This window comes from Eurosta solidaginis, chromosome 4 (genome assembly GCF_040869045.1).
Source record: "Eurosta solidaginis isolate ZX-2024a chromosome 4, ASM4086904v1, whole genome shotgun sequence".
NCBI lineage: Eukaryota > Metazoa > Arthropoda > Insecta > Diptera > Tephritidae > Eurosta > Eurosta solidaginis.
Genome location: NC_090322.1, coordinates 55,170,425 through 55,191,622, shown reverse-complemented (window position 1 = coordinate 55,191,622; position 21,198 = coordinate 55,170,425). Strand labels below are relative to the sequence as shown.

Sequence of the window (21,198 nt, the reverse complement as noted above, 5' to 3'; positions counted from 1 at the left end):
ACGATACAGAAGGTGGTATGTGATGTGCAAATTATAATACGAAAAGCTAATATATACGGAGGTAATAATCAACGAAATAACTAAAGAACTTTTCCCAAAATAACGCACAGATAGTCTAAAATAATTTACAAAAACTAATAAAAACAGAGATAATCAAATACTACTAAACACGAAAAAATCGACTTTACTACATAACGGAGATAAAACTGAAAATTTAAAAAATTTACAAAAACCGAGATAATGCCAATCTAATAAATACCGAAATAATCTGCGAAATTAATTAATACGAAAATAATATAAAAAACTAAATCTACAAAAGGAACACTGTACCAAAAAATTACATAACGTGCCTCGCTAAATCACGCCATCTCAAGTACAGCTACAAGTAGCTATATTAACACCGGTACATTTTAAATATACATAAGAGTTTTACATAACGCCGAAAAACAGCAGATGCAATTACAAGCGGACTGGCAGCAAAGAGCAGCAGAGGAGGTTATTATTTAGCATCACAGTTCCCAGCTTAAATATTTTACATTGGTATGGCGCACAGTGTGCACACGACATATGTAGACAGTTACGAATATTTTTCCAATATTAATTTTAAAATTTTAAAGTCTTCTAAATTTGATTTCTTTTAAACAAATTGTAGTTTTCAGTTCTAGTATCATCTTTTTATAAATAAGTTACTATAACCATCAATTTGTTTCTTTTCTTTAAATACCTTACTGTATCATAATTAACTTTTCCTATAAATACCAAACATCAACATCACCTATGTAGTTACTATTACTATTTTCAAACAACATTTATTATTATTAAAACATAACAAACATACAAAAAAAAGCAAAGACAAAAAAAAAGCACAACACAAATACATTTATAAAAATTTCTATGAATTTATTTCAAAATAATATGGGTCAAAGTTGGACAAAACAAAACCAAGTTCTCCATTTTAATGCATTCGGTCAAATAAATTTCCTAGTTTTTCCTACTTTTTCTCATTCGGTACATTTCAACTCTTTTAATGACAACTTCAAAAATGTGTAAAAATTTAATTTCGCTGATTCCAAATACAATTTATAAATAAAAAATTCTAATTATTGTAAACTTTCATAAAAACATTACGTTGTAAAATTTCATTGTTTGGAAAATTTTTTTTTTGGTTTTTGCCTCACTACCCCATATATGTATGTACGTCTTCAAGCGTAACAATTTATTTTGCAAACATAAATATGGGTTTTTTTTTTTTAATTACCACGGTGCGTCCGTGATACTATTTGATAAATTTAAATTAAAAACGGTACGTCTGTTATACAAACATTTTAGAAAGAAAAGCGGTGCGTCTGTAATATAAAAACAATTTGATAAATTTGACATAAAAGCGGTGCGTCCGTAATACAACTTGAGAATTTTGCATAAAAGCGGTGCGTCCGTTATAAAACAACAACTTTAGAACTTTGATTAAACGCGGTGCGTCCGCATTATAACAATATTTGAAATTGTAAATCCGATCATAAATTTTTTTTTTAAATATACATAAATTTGGTAAGCTCATAGTAACTTCGTATTTTTCAAATTTTATTTTTTCCAGCGTATTACATAACTTTAATTTTAAAGGTAACTTCTATATAATCCCTTCAAGTTTAGAGCCATTTTATATTTTCGCTTTCAGCGACCCATATTTTGCTTCACGCATTAGCCTGTGCTGTTCAATTTAAAAATTTGTTTTCTTCGCATTTTTCTTACATGTCCGATTCCGACAATTCGTCAACAGCTTCAAATACCACAATTGGTGTAAGAGACTCCTTAACAGGATACTTTTTCGGTTTTGATAATTCAGCTTCTAAATCAACCTACTTCCGACTTAAATCTTACTTCCGATCTAAATCTCACGCATTCCACAATGGCAACAACAGATCAAAAGAAATCATTCATTACTTCGTGTGCCCAAATGATGCGAGAAAATTACAGTGGTAATCCACTAGAGCGATCTCTGATAATCGAGGGCATGACGCAGGCAAAAGTTCATGAAATGGCGGTTGAGCAAACAATTAACGTTTGTAGCCTGAATAGTCGTTCAGACATGGTAAAGTCTATACTTGCTTCAACTGCTTTCAAAGATTCTAAAGACGTAGTAGCAATGATGATAATAGAACGCGAACAGGAGGTAAAAGAGCGTCAAGTTTTAGCATTTCGGTCACGCCCAATAAGATCTAGTTTCAGTGGAAACTTCAGAGGAAATTTTAGAGGTCACAGCAATTTCAGGTATAATAATAATAACAATTTTAGATACAATGGAAATATAAACAGGCAAAATAACCATACCAATTTTTGCAATACTAGTTACAATAGGGGCAACAATAGGTCTAACAACAATAACAGAAATGGCAATAGCAGTCGATCAACAAATATTAGAAATTCAAATAATCAGCGGTCGAATAATAGAAATTCCGCCAATGTTCGTTCTATAAACGCCGAAGCCCCTCAGTAACGAACACTGAGGGAGCAGGAGCAATTCGATTAAATACTTCTAAATCAATATTTTGTCTAAATTTAAATTTTTCCGATTTCGTCGAAGTCGCTTGTAGCGATTCTCATAAAATATGTTCTTTTCTAGTAGACTCACAAGCAGACATTTCACTAATAAAAATTTCCAGTTTGGCAAGCGATGCAATAGTTGATAACAGTAACGTAATAAATATAACAGGCGTAACAGCAGACACAGTAACGACACTAGGCACAGTTAATACAAATATAATAGCCTCAAATACATTTTTTCCTCTGACTCTTCACGTTGTGAATGACAACTTCAATATTCCTTCGGACGGTATAATAGGGAAAGACTTTCTAAGAATGAACAAATGCATAATCAATTATGCCAATGACACAATTACATTCGGACAAGGGACAGAGAAAGTAAATATTTCAATTTTGCATAGCACTTCAACAAATACTCTTGTAATTCCACCAAGATGCGAAGTTTTTCGTGTTTTTAGTTTGAAAAGTTCTACAAATCCAGTTTTTGTAGATTCGCATGAACTTTGCAACGGTGTTTTCACATCTAAATGTATCATTGATACAAAAAATCCAATTATAAACGTTTTAAACACCACAGACGAAGTAAAGTTTTTAAGTTTTAAAGATTTTAATATTCAAGCTGAGGACATACACAATTTTAATGTTAATCGCATATATGATACATCTATCGATTCAAAACGCATAGAAGAGCTTAAATCAATTTTAGTAAAACAAATGCCTTCTTTTGCTAAAGAGAAATTACTCGATTTATGTTTGAAATATTCCGATATATTTGCACTAAAACACGACTTAATGACACTTAATAATTTTTACGTTCAAAAACTAAGACTAACAGACAAGGCACCAGTATACATAAAATACTACAGATTGCCATATTCGCAGCGTGCCGAAATAAATAAACAGGTCGGTAATTTGCTTAAAAATAATTTAATTGAAGGAAGTTCATCAAATTACAAAATACCATTGATTTTAGTACCGAAAAAATACCCAACTGGCCAAAAATCGTATCGAATGCGTGTAGACTTTAGGACAGTCAACAAAACACTAATTGCAGAGAAATTTCCGTTGGCTCGTGTAGACGATATTTTGGACAACCTTGGTCGAGCGAAATATTTTTCGACTTTGGATCTTTTTTCTGGTTTCCATCGGATCCCTTTGCATAAAGATTTAAGAGATATAACATCATTTAGTACAGATCGCGGAGCTTTCCGTTGGAAAATCTTACCGTTTGGTCTAAACGTTGCTCCTAATTCCTTTTCCAGAATGATGTCAATTGCATTTTCCGGTATTGCACCTAACCAAGCATTCATGTATATAGACGATGTTATAGTCATTGGATGCAGTGAAGCGCACCATGCAGGAAGTTTAATTTACGGCTTAACCCTATCAAATGCAATTTTTTTCGATCTGAGGTAACATTTTTAGGGCATAAATGCTCAGCTAAAGGTCTATTACCTGACGATTCGAAAATAGAAGCGATAAAAAAATATTCTAAACCCCGTGACAAAGATGCAGTTAGAAGATTCGTTTCATTTACCAACTACTATAGGAGATTTATACCAGATTTCGCTACTTTATCAGCACCATTAAACCGTTTGAGCCGAAAAAATGTCGAATTTAACTGGGATACTTCATGTGAATTAGCTTTCGAAACTTAAGCGCAGCCTAATGTCACCAAAACTATTGCAATATCCAGACTTCACTAAGGAATTTTTAATAACAGTTGATGCTTCAAAGAATGGTTGCGGCACGATACTTAGTCAAAATCACAATGGTAACGATTTACCAATTTGTTTCGCTTCAAAAGCATTTAGCAAATCAGAACAAAATAAAGCAATTATAGAACTAGAACTTTTGGCAATATACTTTGCAATTAAACAGTTTGGACCATACGTCTATGGTACACATTTTAAAGTTAGATTAGACCATCGGTCTTTAGTTTATTTATTCGATATGAAGGACCCTTCATCCAAATTATCGAGAATACGTTTAGAACTCTCTGAGTATAATTTCACAATCGAATACTGTTGTGTTTCTACCATTTAGAATTCAATTCACACTTTATTAAGTTAACTAATTACAATAAGTATAAAAAATGATAAGTATAAAAGTTATGATACAAAAATGTGCAAAACGTGTTCTCGACCAACATTCTTTCAACTGTCATAAGGCGTTCAGTGTTTATGTGTGCATATGAAAGTATGGTAACTTGCAGGTTGTATTTGTATCCAACACCTTCCCTGTTGAGTGATGATTCCCTCCTAAGAGGCTTCTCATTTCGGTGAGTATCTCTTCACAGGTTTACGTAGACGGCTGGTCCTTCTAGGTTTTACGCCTGAGAGTGAATCGACCTCAGTATAGGGTGTTTGCCTTTCTGTTTCATTCACTGCATTTTCGTTAAAATCCGTTGCACCGCCATCTTTTTGTGGTTTGTCCTCGTATAACCCAAAAGCTTCCGCTAGTGAGCTCTTATTTGCCGACTCTTCTGAAGGAATATCTTCATTTCCCCATTTGCGGATTTGGTTTGCATGTGCACGGATAACTCTTCCGTTGCTCAATCTCAAGTTTTACATGACCGCCCCAACTCTTTCTATGATTTGGGTGGGCTTCCAGTCAAACTTGTTATGATGATGTATAGTGACGTAAACCGGTTGCGGTGGTACAAAATCAGAATGTTTAGCACCATGTTTCTTATTAAATTGTTTTTGCATATTTTGTTATTGTATGCTTGTTTGCGGTCCAGCTTGTTTGGAATTGCTGGGCAATATCAGGTTTAACGGAATTCGTATGTTGCGACCGAATAAACCCTCAGCTGGTGATGTCTGGTTTGGCGTGTTTTTGTTCGGAGTCGATCGGTAAACCTGAAGAAATGATTGTAAATTTTGGACTGTATTTCCTTCCCCTTTTAATTTCTTTAACGCTCTTTTAAAGGTGTCCACGAATCGCCCCGCTTGTCCGTTGGACATAGGATAATACGGGCTGGATCGAATATGTTCGATTCCATTTGTTTCCAGGAATCTTTCAAATTGCGTGCTTACAAATTGCGATCCCTTGTCCGAAACAATGCATTTTGGTATACCCAGTCAGCGGAAAACTTCATTCAGCATTTCGATTGTTTTGGTGTTAGAAATGCTTGTTGTTTGAATTATCTCAGGCCACTTTGAGTACGCGTCTACAATGATCAGAAAGTAGTTATTATCTAATGGAGCTGCGTAGTCAACATGTAGTCGTTCCCAAGCTTCTGAAGCAGTAGGCCATGCCTTTAGAAGTGTCTTAGTCGGTCGTTTTGCTGCTGATGCACACCTGCTGCAGTTTCGTACCAGGGAGACAATATCATCGTCGATATTGGGCCAGTACACAAAACCTCTCGCTACCGATTTTGTGCGTTCGATGCCTGGGTGTCCTTTATGTATTTGTTTTAACACTCTCCTTCGCAGTTTTGCTGGTAAGACTATACGGTTTCCAAACATGAGGCATCCTTCAACCACGCTGAGATTGTCTTTACGATAAAAAATTTGTTTAATTGATCCGTGCCTTCTATAGTATGAAAGTATGGTAACTTGAGATTGTCTTTACGATAAAAAATTTATTTAATTCATCCGTGCCTTCTGTAGTATTTGGCCAACCGTCGTTTACAAAATTCAAGACTGTTTGCAATGTTGATTCTTTGAGCGACTCATAAGAAACCATTTTATGAGTAATGGGTAACTTTGCCATAGAATCTGAAAGTGTTTAGCGAACTTCATTTTCCAGGCGGATTGAAGCTATGACATAATATTCTGACGGTGTAATATTTTTATTAATTAGCCGGGATAAAACGTCTGCGTGACCAAAGTTGTTTGTGGATACGTAGCTTATGTCGAAGTCATAAGCTAATAAGTTTATTGCCCATCGCTGCAATCTGTTCGCTTGATGTACAGCGATACCTTTTTTGTTACAGAAAATAGCCAGTAAAGGTTTGTGATCCGTCTGTAGTTTGAATTTGCGTCCAAAAATCATTTTCTGGAATTAGGTGAGCGCAAAAACTATAGCGAGACCCTCTTTTTCGAATTGGCTGTACGCTCTCTCTGCTTCAGTTAGCGATCGTGACGAATGGCATATTGCCTTTACTGAACCATCGGGATACTCGTGTAAATACATGCTCCGAGGCCGTAGTTTGATGCGTCTGCCGCCACAATTATGTCCAGTTTTGGGTCGAAATGTGTCAACAAAAGATCCGAAGATAAAACACTTTTGAGTTGGTTAAAACAGACGCGGTGTTTTTGTGTCCATACCCATTTAACGTTTGCTTTCAGTAGATTATCTAAAGGTTCTCGATAGGTACGTAAGTGCTTTATAAATTTACCATAAAAATTGATTGCACCTAAAAATGATCGTAATTCGGATAAATCGTTTGGTTCGGGCATCTGTGTTATAGCTGATATGCGCGCTGGATCTGGTTGTATGCCCTCTTCATTTATAATAAACCCAAGGTATTTTATTTGATTTGCATAGAATTTGCATTTATCGAATTTAATTTTCAATCCGAACTCTTGTATGCGTTTCAACACGTCGTGTAATTTTTTATCGTGATCGTCTTGACTTGTACCTGCTACGCAAATGTCGTCGATGTATGCCGCTACTCCATTCAGTCCCGCTAACATTTTATCCATAATTTGCTGGAATATTGTTGGAAACGATTTAACACCGAATACCATTCGATTGTATCGAAAAAGTATTTATAGTGAGTAGATGTTTAGAATCATAGTCGGCTTCAACTTGTAGAAATGCGTCTGAAAGATCGATGTGGCTGAAAACCTTCGCTTTAGCTAACCGTGCGAATAGATCTTCCGGTAATGGTAGTGGATACTGATGCATTTCTAACGCGTTGTTAAGCCCTGTTGAAAAATCGCCGCATAATCGTACACTTCCATTTGTTTTCCTGGTAACCACGATGGGCGCAGCTCAGTCTAAATTATTGACTGGTGTGATGACATTTATGTCTTGAAGCCGTTGGAGTTCCGCTGCAACTAGTCCTTGTATGGCGTAAGCGAAAGGTCGTTTAGGTCGAAAAATCGGTTACTGGTTTGGCTTGATCGCCAGATGTGCCCAAGACTATCGTCGAAAACATATGGAAATAAATTTTTGACATGTTTTATATTTTATCGGTTTTAACACTTTTATCTATGAATTTATTGCAAAGTGAATTTATTGGCCCTTTGTCGAGCTTCAAAGCTGCGATCCAGTCTAGACCTAGAACGTGTATGTGTTTAATGGGCGTGGCATAGCACGTTGCAGTTGTTTTATTCCCTTTGAATTTTGCTGAACATGTAAATTGTGCTGATAATGGTAATTTGCTAGTTGCGCTACGAGCTGTGTTACTGGGCTTTGTTGTATTGTTCACGTGAAGCTGTTTGAAAATATTTTCCGATATTATTGTTATGTTTGACGCTGTGTCAAATGCAGATCAATTGGGAACTCGTTCATGTGTACGCGAATGTATTTTCTATTGTTCACATTGATTTTCTTCGTAGCGAATATACTGGTGATTTTTTTCTCTTCACCTTGACTCTTTTTCTTAGCCTTTCCCTCGTACTTGTAGTTTGACGATTTCTGCTTTTGATGTTTGAGCGTTTTAGCTGACTCACAATAGCCTTCCTTGTGTCCCGTGCAATTGCACTGTTTCCATTTGGGTTTGCTGAATGAGCATTCGGATGCGTAATGCATGCCCCACACAACCAACACGGTGATTTTGGCACTCTCTTGTTGTTTGCCTTGGACGCCTGCACTTTGTTGATTGACGTTACTTCTTTTTTTGTTTCGACTAATGTTGTATCTGCTTTTAGATTCAACAGCCGCTTGCATTCCGCTGACAACTTCTCGAGTGTAAGAGTATCGTCACTATCTAGGCGTGTCAACAATTTGATTCTTATTTCGAAATCGTCATGTGACTTTAAATCCATAATGAAAATTAAGCATTTAACCTGATCCAACGTTAATTTGTTGAGCTGAAATTTCTCTGCCTGCATACGTCGTAAAATATATGTTCGTGTCTTTCGTTAGCTGTAAGCATTGGTATCGAATGTTGAACAAAGATTTCTGTAGACTAAACAATTTGGTAAGTGTTTCCACGATTTCTTTGAAGGTTAGATTTCGTGAGTGTTTTGGCAAAATAAAACTAATGTATTTGGTATGTTCCGAAAAAAGTAGGCGGACTTTTGCTGCGTCATCGAGATTTGCTGCGTCAACTTCGAATAAATCTTCATATCGAGCATACCACATGTCGAATGTGAGGTTATCTTCGGGGTTGAAAGAAAATTCAGATATACTTGTGGACAGTGCCTCGATACGAAATAAAATCAGGCATGCTTAACGAACGAAACGATATCATTTCGTTACGATAATCAACGCTAATAAACGGAACGAAGTCACTTCGTTTCGTTTATTAACGTTAAGATCGTCAAATTAACGTTAATTTGACGTTCTTAACGTTAATAAACGAAACGAAGTGACTTCGTTTCGTTTATTAGCGTTGATTATCGTAACGAAATGATATTGTTTCGTTCGTTAAGCATGCCTGAATAAAATAAAATAAATTGTAGATTGCAACCCTCTTTAGAAATGTGCAAGATGCAACCATACATCAGATGCACTTGGCATCACTAAAATTGTAAGAGTCGAGCAACTCGGAGAGTTTCTGATTGGCTGAAACTGCCGTTGCTCGACGCCATGATTTATTTCGACGCCATCATTAATTTCGTTGCTAAGCAACGTAAAGAAAAACTGCCGAGCTACAGAGTTGCGTTAGCGGCAGTTTTCAGTTGAAAGTGAACCGGCACCAGATTAAGACGCGCAATTTTGAAAAGGCACAAAACCAGTGGACAGTGGTGAAAAATTAAAAATTACACTGTACCAGAAAGTAAAAATAAAGTTTTATAAATAAATTTTATAGACAGAGTGAACCAGGAAAGAAAGTTTTTTGTAAATATAGTTTAACTTAAGTAGAAAAGTTGTAACGAACTAAGAGTGGAAAAGAACAAAGTTTAAATTAAAGAAACTAATATACTTTGGAAACTAAAACAAATATACTTCATTTGAAATAACAAAAAGAAAGCCGAAAGTAAGTGCGCGTGTGGGGCGGGAGCGCATTAGAGCGCTAGTTTCCCCTGGATTTAAAATGGATCCTCGATATGGCGACCGTGGGCCGAAGCCCTGTCAAATATCACAAAAAAAGTTTAAAACAAAAAAAAAACTTTACAAAAAAAATATAAAACATTAAAAACCATTACAAAAAAAAAAATATAAAAATTTGAAAAAAGATACAAAAAAAAAATACAAAATTTACAAAAACGCTTCAAAAAAATTTTAAAAACTTTGAAAAAATCTACAAAAAAAAATACAAATATTAAAAAAAAAAAAACCCATTAACAAAAAAAAATACAAAATTTAAAATCATTACAAAAAATATATATAAAACTAAGGAAAATTAAAAAAAAAAATTTAAAATCATTAAAAACCAAAAAATATATAAAAATTAAACTACAAAACGAAATCAGCGCAAATATGGCAGTGGTGGTGGCTTATGGCAGTGGCTAGTGGAAATTTTTTTGGGTGAAAGATATTTAAATAAAATATATATACGTATAACACAAAAACTTAATAAAAACGGAAATAATAAGAAAATTTCGGAATTAATAATAAAACAAAAACTAATCGGCAGCAGAAATAATAAAAGAAATCAAAAAGAAACTGGAAACGAAAAAAAATTAAATTTTGAACTATAATATCAAAAACCGAACTGTACCAAAAAACTAGTGGAAAAACGGCACTAGCCACGCCAGTTTAATAACGGCACTAGCCACACCACATTAATAACGGCACACCACCGTAACATCATGAAATAGCGGCATCCAAAGCAACAAAAGTGACACCATCCAGCGGCAGCAGAACAGTAAGCGCAGCGGCAGACCAGCAGCACCAAAACAGCAAGCGGTAGGAGGTACAGCGGCAGTGGTATGCGAAACATTTTTTTTGCATTACATACGTACATTTTAGAGGTTATACTTTTCAATTTTCATAAATATATAAACTAAAGTACAAATTTTGATTGAAGAAATAAACATAAACTAAATTACTAAATTATATATATATATAAAAAAAAAGCATTTTTATATTATATCAATTTTTCCAACTTTCTAAAAAATTTTTTTTCTCAAAAAATTACTTACCATACTAATTACAAAATTTGTTTCATTACATTCAAAGTAGTAAATTAAACTAAATTATTTCCTACAAAAAAAAAAAACAACAATAATTTTTCACATACGTATAGGTATATGCGTAAGCTTCCAGGTAGGCACTGTGGGACAGGGTCGGACAAAAACGGAAAATTTTAAAGCTTTATTTGTTATTTTCAAAATTTGCCATAATTAATAATTAACCATAAAAATTGTTGGTTTTAGTCCCACTCTGCCCTACAGTGGGCTCCATCACAAAAGAATACAAAAAAAATTTTGTTAAAAATATGATTACAATTTTTCTTTAAAGCGGTGCGTCCGTGTATAACATGACATAAATTTTTTTTTAAATCCCGGTGCGTCCGAGGACATTTATATTACAATTTTGGAAAGATGCGGTGCGCCCGTATCTATAAAAATAAAAACAATACAATTTTGATAAAAGCGGTGCGTCCGTTTAAAGCCTGTACAAAAATATTTGCCATTCTATAATCTTTGCATTTAAATTCAAATAAAATTATAATTTTTGCCATACATTTCAAATTAAATCATTTTTTTTCACATTCTGTACAATTAAAATTCTTACATTTCAATAAATATACTCGTGAACAATATTCAACATCTTTTAAATTGCATGTTAATTCCAATTCCCACTTCCCGTTTTGCATGAAAAATTTTCAGCTAATTCCAATCATTGGGTTTGGATTTGCGGACAACAAAAGCGTAAAGTAAATATTTTTTAATCTTTCTTTTCACTAACTAATCACTAACTTTAGTATTTCAATAAAATTCACTAACTAAAGTTTTTTTGCTATAAGTATTCGCTTACCAATTGTATAATTATAACTAAAATCTAAAAGCTTTCAAAAATACATACTTTCACAAATTTCTTTTAAAATATTTTCATAAATTCCCTTTAAGAATACTTTCATAATTTTCTTTTGAGCTCAACTCAACTCGCACCAATTTAATTTCCTTTAAATTCAATTTTCTATTCAAGTTTCATAAACAAGTTCCACATATCTAGCAACAAAAATTTTAATATCTTATCTATTCGTTTCAACGCATATGGACATAAGAAGCGGGAGGGTTGTTTCTAAAGATTCTCATCCGAGTTCAAGTTCCAAAAATTCAGAGCAAAATTTAGATTCCAAAAACTTAGACCAAGATATAGATTCCAATAATTCAGATTCTGATTCATCTTCAAATGCATCGTCAACTGATACCTTAACAAGTAGGCGGACTTTTGCTGCGTCATCGAGATTTGCTGCGTCAACTTCGAATAAATCTTCATATCGAGCATACCACATGTCGAATGTGAGGTTATCTTCGGGGTTGAAAGAAAATTCAGATATACTTTTGGACAGTGCCTCGATACGAAATAAAATCAGGCATGCTTAACGAACGAAATGATATTGTTTCGTTCGTTAAGCATGCCTGAATAAAATAAAATAAATTGTAGATTGCAACCCTCTTTAGAAATGTGCAAGATGCAACCATACATCAGATGCACTTGGCATCACTAAAATTGTAAGAGTCGAGCAACTCGGAGAGTTTCTGATTGGCTGAAACTGCCGTTGCTCGACGCCATGATTTATTTCGACGCCATCATTAATTTCGTTGCTAAGCAACGTAAAGAAAAACTGCCGAGCTACAGAGTTGCGTTAGCGGCAGTTTTCAGTTGAAAGTGAACCGGCACCAGATTAAGACGCGCAATTTTGAAAAGGCACAAAACCAGTGGACAGTGGTGAAAAATTAAAAATTACACTGTACCAGAAAGTAAAAATAAAGTTTTATAAATAAATTTTATAGACAGAGTGAACCAGGAAAGAAAGTTTTTTGTAAATATAGTTTAACTTAAGTAGAAAAGTTGTAACGAACTAAGAGTGGAAAAGAACAAAGTTTAAATTAAAGAAACTAATATACTTTGGAAACTAAAACAAATATACTTCATTTGAAATAACAAAAAGAAAGCCGAAAGTAAGTGCGCGTGTGGGGCGGGAGCGCATTAGAGCGCTAGTTTCCCCTGGATTTAAAATGGATCCTCGATATGGCGACCGTGGGCCGAAGCCCTGTCAAATATCACAAAAAAAGTTTAAAACAAAAAAAAAACTTTACAAAAAAAATATAAAACATTAAAAACCATTACAAAAAAAAAAAAATATAAAAATTTGAAAAAAGATACAAAAAAAAAATACAAAATTTACAAAAACGCTTCAAAAAAATTTTAAAAACTTTGAAAAAATCTACAAAAAAAAATACAAATATTAAAAAAAAAAAAACCCATTAACAAAAAAAAATACAAAATTTAAAATCATTACAAAAAATATATATAAAACTAAGGAAAATTAAAAAAAAAAATTTAAAATCATTAAAAACCAAAAAATATATAAAAATTAAACTACAAAACGAAATCAGCGCAAATATGGCAGTGGTGGTGGCTTATGGCAGTGGCTAGTGGAAATTTTTTTGGGTGAAAGATATTTAAATAAAATATATATACGTATAACACAAAAACTTAATAAAAACGGAAATAATAAGAAAATTTCGGAATTAATAATAAAACAAAAACTAATCGGCAGCAGAAATAATAAAAGAAATCAAAAAGAAACTGGAAACGAAAAAAAATTAAATTTTGAACTATAATATCAAAAACCGAACTGTACCAAAAAACTAGTGGAAAAACGGCACTAGCCACGCCAGTTTAATAACGGCACTAGCCACACCACATTAATAACGGCACACCACCGTAACATCATGAAATAGCGGCATCCAAAGCAACAAAAGTGACACCATCCAGCGGCAGCAGAACAGTAAGCGCAGCGGCAGACCAGCAGCACCAAAACAGCAAGCGGTAGGAGGTACAGCGGCAGTGGTATGCGAAACATTTTTTTTGCATTACATACGTACATTTTAGAGGTTATACTTTTCAATTTTCATAAATATATAAACTAAAGTACAAATTTTGATTGAAGAAATAAACATAAACTAAATTACTAAATTATATATATATATAAAAAAAAAGCATTTTTATATTATATCAATTTTTCCAACTTTCTAAAAATTTTTTTTTCTCAAAAAATTACTTACCATACTAATTACAAAATTTGTTTCATTACATTCAAAGTAGTAAATTAAACTAAATTATTTCCTACAAAAAAAAAAACAACAATAATTTTTCACATACGTATAGGTATATGCGTAAGCTTCCAGGTAGGCACTGTGGGACAGGGTCGGACAAAAACGGAAAATTTTAAAGCTTTATTTGTTATTTTCAAAATTTGCCATAATTAATAATTAACCATAAAAATTGTTGGTTTTAGTCCCACTCTGCCCTACAGTGGGCTCCATCACAAAAGAATACAAAAAAAATTTTGTTAAAAATATGATTACAATTTTTCTTTAAAGCGGTGCGTCCGTGTATAACATGACATAAATTTTTTTTTAAATCCCGGTGCGTCCGAGGACATTTATATTACAATTTTGGAAAGATGCGGTGCGCCCGTATCTATAAAAATAAAAACAATACAATTTTGATAAAAGCGGTGCGTCCGTTTAAAGCCTGTACAAAAATATTTGCCATTCTATAATCTTTGCATTTAAATTCAAATAAAATTATAATTTTTGCCATACATTTCAAATTAAATCATTTTTTTTCACATTCTGTACAATTAAAATTCTTACATTTCAATAAATATACTCGTGAACAATATTCAACATCTTTTAAATTGCATGTTAATTCCAATTCCCACTTCCCGTTTTGCATGAAAAATTTTCAGCTAATTCCAATCATTGGGTTTGGATTTGCGGACAACAAAAGCGTAAAGTAAATATTTTTTAATCTTTCTTTTCACTAACTAATCACTAACTTTAGTATTTCAATAAAATTCACTAACTAAAGTTTTTTTGCTATAAGTATTCGCTTACCAATTGTATAATTATAACTAAAATCTAAAAGCTTTCAAAAATACATACTTTCACAAATTTCTTTTAAAATATTTTCATAAATTCCCTTTAAGGATACTTTCATAATTTTCTTTTGAGCTCAACTCAACTCGCACCAATTTAATTTCCTTTAAATTCAATTTTCTATTCAAGTTTCATAAACAAGTTCCACATATCTAGCAACAAAAATTTTAATATCTTATCTATTCGTTTCAACGCATATGGACATAAGAAGCGGGAGGGTTGTTTCTAAAGATTCTCATCCGAGTTCAAGTTCCAAAAATTCAGAGCAAAATTTAGATTCCAAAAACTTAGACCAAGATATAGATTCCAATAATTCAGATTCTGATTCATCTTCAAATGCATCGTCAACTGATACCTTAACAAGTGAACATAATTATAAATTATCCCTGAGCGCAGACTTTTTAGGACTTGCTGATCAACCTGTAATTCCAAATTCTAGTTTTTCTATTCTAACTCCGATTCTTAACATTACAACCATGGCCACAATCGAGGAGAAAAAATCGTTTATTAATACTTGTGCCTCGATTATGCGAGACAACTACAGTGGATACCCGTTAGCACTTCGCTCGTTTATAAATAAAGTTGAATTAATGGAAGTATTCTCTAACGAAAACTTAACTCCCTACTTTTGTTGCATTTTTAAAATCCAAGCTCGAAGGCAAAGCTCGCGAAGCCCTACCAACGCATATAGAATCAGTCAACCAAATTAAAGAAGCGCTATGTAGTGAAATTAGGCCAGACAACTCGAAAGTTGTCGCGGGAAAAATTGCAGCCTTAAGAGTAACCAATAACATTTTTTCAGAATTTTCAAAGCAGGTAGAAGAGCTAATAATTCCTATAATAATTTCCGTGGAAATTCTAGAGGTAATAGTAATTTCAGATATAACAACAATAGTAATTTTCGATTTACCGGTAATGCAAATAGGCAACACAGGAATACAAATTTCCGACATAACAATTGTAACAGAGGCAATAATGGCATTTACAATAGAGGCAATAGCAATTCCAACAATAACAATAATAATCGGTCCGGAAATAACAGAAATTCCAATAAACAGGGTTCAAATTCTAGAAACTCAGTCAATGTTCGTTCTTTAAATGCCGAAGCCCCTCAGGCGCGAACACTGAGGGAGCAGGAGCAATTGACTAAATACTTCTCAATCAATATATTGTCTAAATTTAAATTTTTCCGATTTCGTCGAAGTCGCTTGTAGCGATTCTCATAAAATATGTCCTTTTCTAGTAGATTCACAGGCAGACATTTCATTAATAAAAATTTCCAGTTTGGCAAACGATGTAGAAGTAGACGATACTAACGTAATAAATATAACTGGCGTAACAACAGACACGGTAACGACACTAGGAACAGTTAATACAAGTATAATCGCATCAAATACATTTTTTCCTCTGACTCTTCACGCTGTCAATGACAACTTTAATATTCCTTCGGACGGTATAATAGGGAAAAATTTTCTAAAAACGAACAAATGCATAATCAATTATGCTAATGACACAATTACATTCGGACAAGGGACAGAAAAGGTAAATATTTCAATTTTGCATAGCACTTCAACAAATATTCTTGTAATTCCACCAAGATGCGAAGTTTTTCGTGTTTTTAGTTTGAAAAATTCGACAAGTCCAGTTTTTGTTGATTCTCAGGAACTTTGTAACGGTATTTTCACAGCAAAATGTATCGTTGATACAAAAAATCCAATAATAAAAGTTTTCAACACCACCGACGAGGTCAAGTACGTAAAAGATTTCAATATTCAAACTGAAGACATTAAAAACTTCAATGTCTATCGCATAAATGATACACCTATCGATTCAAAACGTATAGAAGAGCTTAAATCAATTTTGGAAAAACAAATGCCTTCTTATGCTAAAAAGAAACTACTCGATTTATGTTTGTATGTGCGTAGATTTTAGAGCAGTCAATAAAAAGCTTATAGGCGACAAATTTCCACTAGCACGTGTTGATGATATACTCGACAATCTTGGCAGAGCCAAATACTTTTCAACTTTAGACCTTTTTTCTGGTTTTCACCAAATACCCCTTCACCCTAAATCTAGATACGTAACTTCTTTCAGTACAGATCGAGGAGCTTTTCGTTGGAAAATTTTACCTTTCGGGTTAAATATTACACCAAACTCTTTTTCTCGTATGATGTCAATAGCATTTTCAGGCATTTCTCCAAATCAGGCTTTTATGTATATTGACGACGTTATCGTCATTGGTTGTAGTGAGACACTTACTTACTTACTTAATTGGCGCTTAACCGTCTAAACGGTTATGGCCGTCCAACAAGGCGCGCCAGTCGCTCCTTCGCTCCGCCAACCGCCGCCAATTGGTCACACCAAGGGAGTTTAAATCGTTTTCCACCTGGTCCTTCCAACGGAGTGGGGGCCGCCCTCTACCTCTGCTTCCATAGGCGGGTTCCGATAGAAACACTTTCTTGGCCGGAGCATCATCTTTCATTCGCATAACATGGCCTAGCCAGCGCAGCCGCTGCATTTTAATTCGCTGGACTATGTTGATGTCTGCGTATAGCTCGTACAGCTCATCATTAAATCTTCTTCGGTACTCGCCATCGCCAACGCGTAGAGGTCCATAAATCTTTCGAAGAACTTTTCTCTCGAACACTCCCAAAGCCGCTTCATCTGCTGTTGTCATGGTCCATGCTTCTGCCCCATATAGCAGGACGGGTACGATAAGTGACTTGTAGAGTATGATTTTCGTTCGCCGAGAGAGGACTTTACTTTTCAATTGCCTACCTAGTCCAAAGTAGCATTTATTGGCAATATTGATTCTTCGCTGGATTTCAGTGCTGATGTTGTTGCTAGTGTTGATGTTGGTTCCCAAATAAACGAAGTCTTTTACTATTTCGAAATTATGGCTGCCAACAGTAGCGTGGTTGCCAAGGCGCATATGCGCTGACTCTTTGCTCGATGACAGCAGGTACTTCGTTTTGTCGTCATTCACCATCAAACCCATCTTTACCGCTTCTTTTTCCAGCTTGGAGTAAGCAGAACTAACAGTGCGGGTGTTTAGGCCGATGATATCAATGTCATCAGCATATGCCAGTAATTGCACGCTTTTATAGTATATTGTTCCAGTGCGGTTAAGTTCTGCAGCTAGTATAATTTTCTCCAGCATCAAATTAAAGAAATCGCACGATAGGGGGTCACCCTGTCTGAAACCTCGTTTAGTTTCGAACGGCTCGGAGAGGTCCTTCCCAATTCTGACTGAGCTGATGGTGTTGCTCAACGTCATTTTGCACAGCCGTATAAGTTTTGCGGGGAAACCAAATTCAGACATAGCGGCATATAGGCAGCTCCTTTTCGTGCTGTCGAAGGTGGCTTTAAAGTCGACGAAGAGGTGATGTGTGTCGATTCTCTTTTCACGGGTTTTTTCCAAGATTTGGCGCATTGTGAAAATCTGGTCGATGGTAGATTTACCAGGTCTGAAGCCGCACTGATAAGGTCCAATCAGCCGGTTCACGGTGGGCTTCAATCTTTCGCACAATACACTTGAAAGGACCTTATATGCGATATTAAGAAGGCTGATTCCACGATAGTTGGTGCATTTTGCAGTATCCCCCTTCTTGTGGACTGGGCAAAGAACACTTAGATTCCAACCGTCGGGCATGCTTTCGTCCGCCCATATTTTGCTAAGAAGCTGCTGCATGCGCCTTACCAACTCCTCGCCGCCGAACTTGAATAGCTCCGGCAATCCATCAGCGCCCACGGCCTTGTTGTTTTTCAATCTGGTTATTGCTATTCTAACTTCGTCATAATCGGGCGGGGGGACATATATTCCATCATCATCGATTGTGGGATCGGGTTCTTCATCTCTGCGCGGTGAATTGCTGCCTCCATTTAGGAGAGCAGAGAAGTGTTCCCTCCATAACCTAAGCACTCTCTGGACATCAGTTACAAGGTCGCCGTTTTCATTCCTACAGGAGTTTGCCCCGGTCTTAAAACCTTCCGTCTGTCGCCGTATTTTTTTGTAGAATTTTCGGGCGTTATTCCTGGTGGCTAGCAGCTCAAGCTCCTCGCACTCACGCCCACGCCTTTCTGTAGTGAGACACACCACCTTGAAAATTTAGAAAAAGTTTTCGAAACCTGTAGAAAGTTTAATTTAAAGCTGAATCCGAACAAATGCAATTTCCTTCGTTCCGAAGTAACTTTTCTAGGCCATAAATGTACGTCAAAAGGTTTGCTGCCAGACGATTCAAAAATAGACGCTATTAAAAGGTATACTAAGCCCAAAGACAAAGATGCGGTTAGGCGATTTGTCGCATTTGCAAATTATTACAGGCGATTTATACCGAATTTTGCGTCACTGGCAGCGCCTTTAAATCGGAAAAAAGTTGAATTTGTTTGGGACGAAGCGTGCGAAAACGCTTTCGAAAAACTAAAACTAGCATTAATGTCTCCTCAACTACTACAATACCCTGACTTCACAAAAGAATTTATAATTACAGTAGATGCTTCTAAGAGTGGGTGTGGTGCTATATTAAGCCAAAAGCATGGTGATAACGATTTAATAAAAATAATGAGATCTCCAATATACAAATTTATGCGCATTTAAAACATAAAAAACTAAACTTACTTAATTTTGTGAATGCTAACGGAAAAACAAATTTAGATGAGTTATTTTCGAGGCTTGAAAAAGCAGCCGGCAGTCACAATATTAAGCAGTTAGAATGGCCAAAAAATTATATATTTTTCAAAGAATTGTCAATTACAAATTTTAAAATCAGCGGTAATAAAATTTTAAAATCATTACAAATAATATTAACAGACCCTGTAGAAACTGTAACAGAAACAGAGCAAAAACAAAAACTTATGACAATTTATCATGAGGACCCTTTGTTAGGCGGTCATTGCGGTATAAAACAATTATATTCCAAATTGAGAACAAAATACTATTGGAAACATATGACAAGAGACATTGCGAAATTTGTCAAGAATTGCAATAAATGCCTTTTGAATAAAGTAAAACCAAAAACAAAGGAAACTCTTGTATTGACTCCAACGCCCTGCAAACCCTTTGACATAGTAATTGTCGATACAATAGGTCCACTTCCGGAATCCAAATATGGGAACAAGTTCGCTGTTACTATGATTTGTGACTTTCCTAAATACCTGGTAACAGTAGCTGTACCAGATAAATCAGGAAAAACCATTGCTTGCGCTATTTTTGAAACCTTTATATTAACATATGGTACAATGAAAGCTATTAGATCCGATTTAGGAACGGAATATAAAAACGTATTATTCTCTGAATTGACAAAACTTTTTAAGATTGATCATGATTTCTCAACAGCCTACCATCACGAAACTGTTGGTACTGTTGAAAGAAATCATAGAGTCTTTAACGAATACTTGCGTGCATACTTAAACGAAACGTATTCAGATTGGGATACATATTTAAAATACTTTACATTTTTACACAATACTACAAGTAGTTCGGTTTTTGATAATAAATTTACTCCGTTTGAATTAATATTTGGCAGAAAAACTGCAATGCCACATGAATTGCAAAAAGAGCAAATTGACCCGATCTATAACGTAGGAAATTACGCAAAAGAGCTTAAGTTTAGAATGCAAACATCGCATAAAATGGCAAAAAATTTGATTAATAAGCATAAGATTAGAAATAAAGACTTATACGATAAAACAGCTAAGCCTTTATAAATTAAAATTAATGATAAAGTGTTAGTAGAAACAGAACCTAGGAATAAACATAAAAATATATATCACGGTCCCTACATAGTAAAGAATAATGATGGGCCAAATGTAACTATTTGTGAGATAAGTAAAGAAAACGAAAAAATTGTACACAAAAATCGAGTACAAAAAATTTATCAATTTAATAGCCTATTACTAATCATCTTTAGATATAAATATATTTTAAAAATCCGCCCATGAAGGCTAAAAATGTAACAAATAAATATACATTTATAATTTATTTAATAATTTGGGAAAAATTTAAACAACGTGACATCAGGACGGACATCTTGTTATAATCTTATAAAATTAAAAAATTGCTTCAAATAAATGTTTTCATACATTTAAAAATGCAATATGGGCAATTCCCGATTATTAAAATCATACAAATATACATTTAATTAGGTAGATTTTACAATAAGAAGAAAAAAAACCGGTTTACTTCAAACATTAAATTCAATTTTCAAACTAACTTTTATATATTTCACTTTACTCAAAATTTTCTTTTCATTTTAATCATCTTTTTAGAAGTTGCACTGCGATGAACGAATGAGTCCCGAGTTAGAGCACCCTAATGCTAGCAAACTCCTTCGTTCATAACATTACAACAACATATTAAAGCTTAAAGAAGAATGTGGCAAGATTAATTACTAATCTTACCAAATTCTTCTTTTCTAAAGGGGTATGATGTAGTGCCATAGTAAATTGCATTAAAATAAATTGTAGATTGCAA

At 34.3% G+C, this 21,198-nt stretch overlaps 1 long non-coding RNA gene across 2 annotated transcripts in view; it reads right to left on the bottom strand.

Annotated features, from left to right (window-relative positions):
- Positions 1-21,198, bottom strand: part of LOC137249789 (uncharacterized) — a 59,024-nt gene that overhangs the window by 14,678 nt on the left and 23,148 nt on the right. The gene's annotated exons all lie outside the window — the stretch shown is intronic.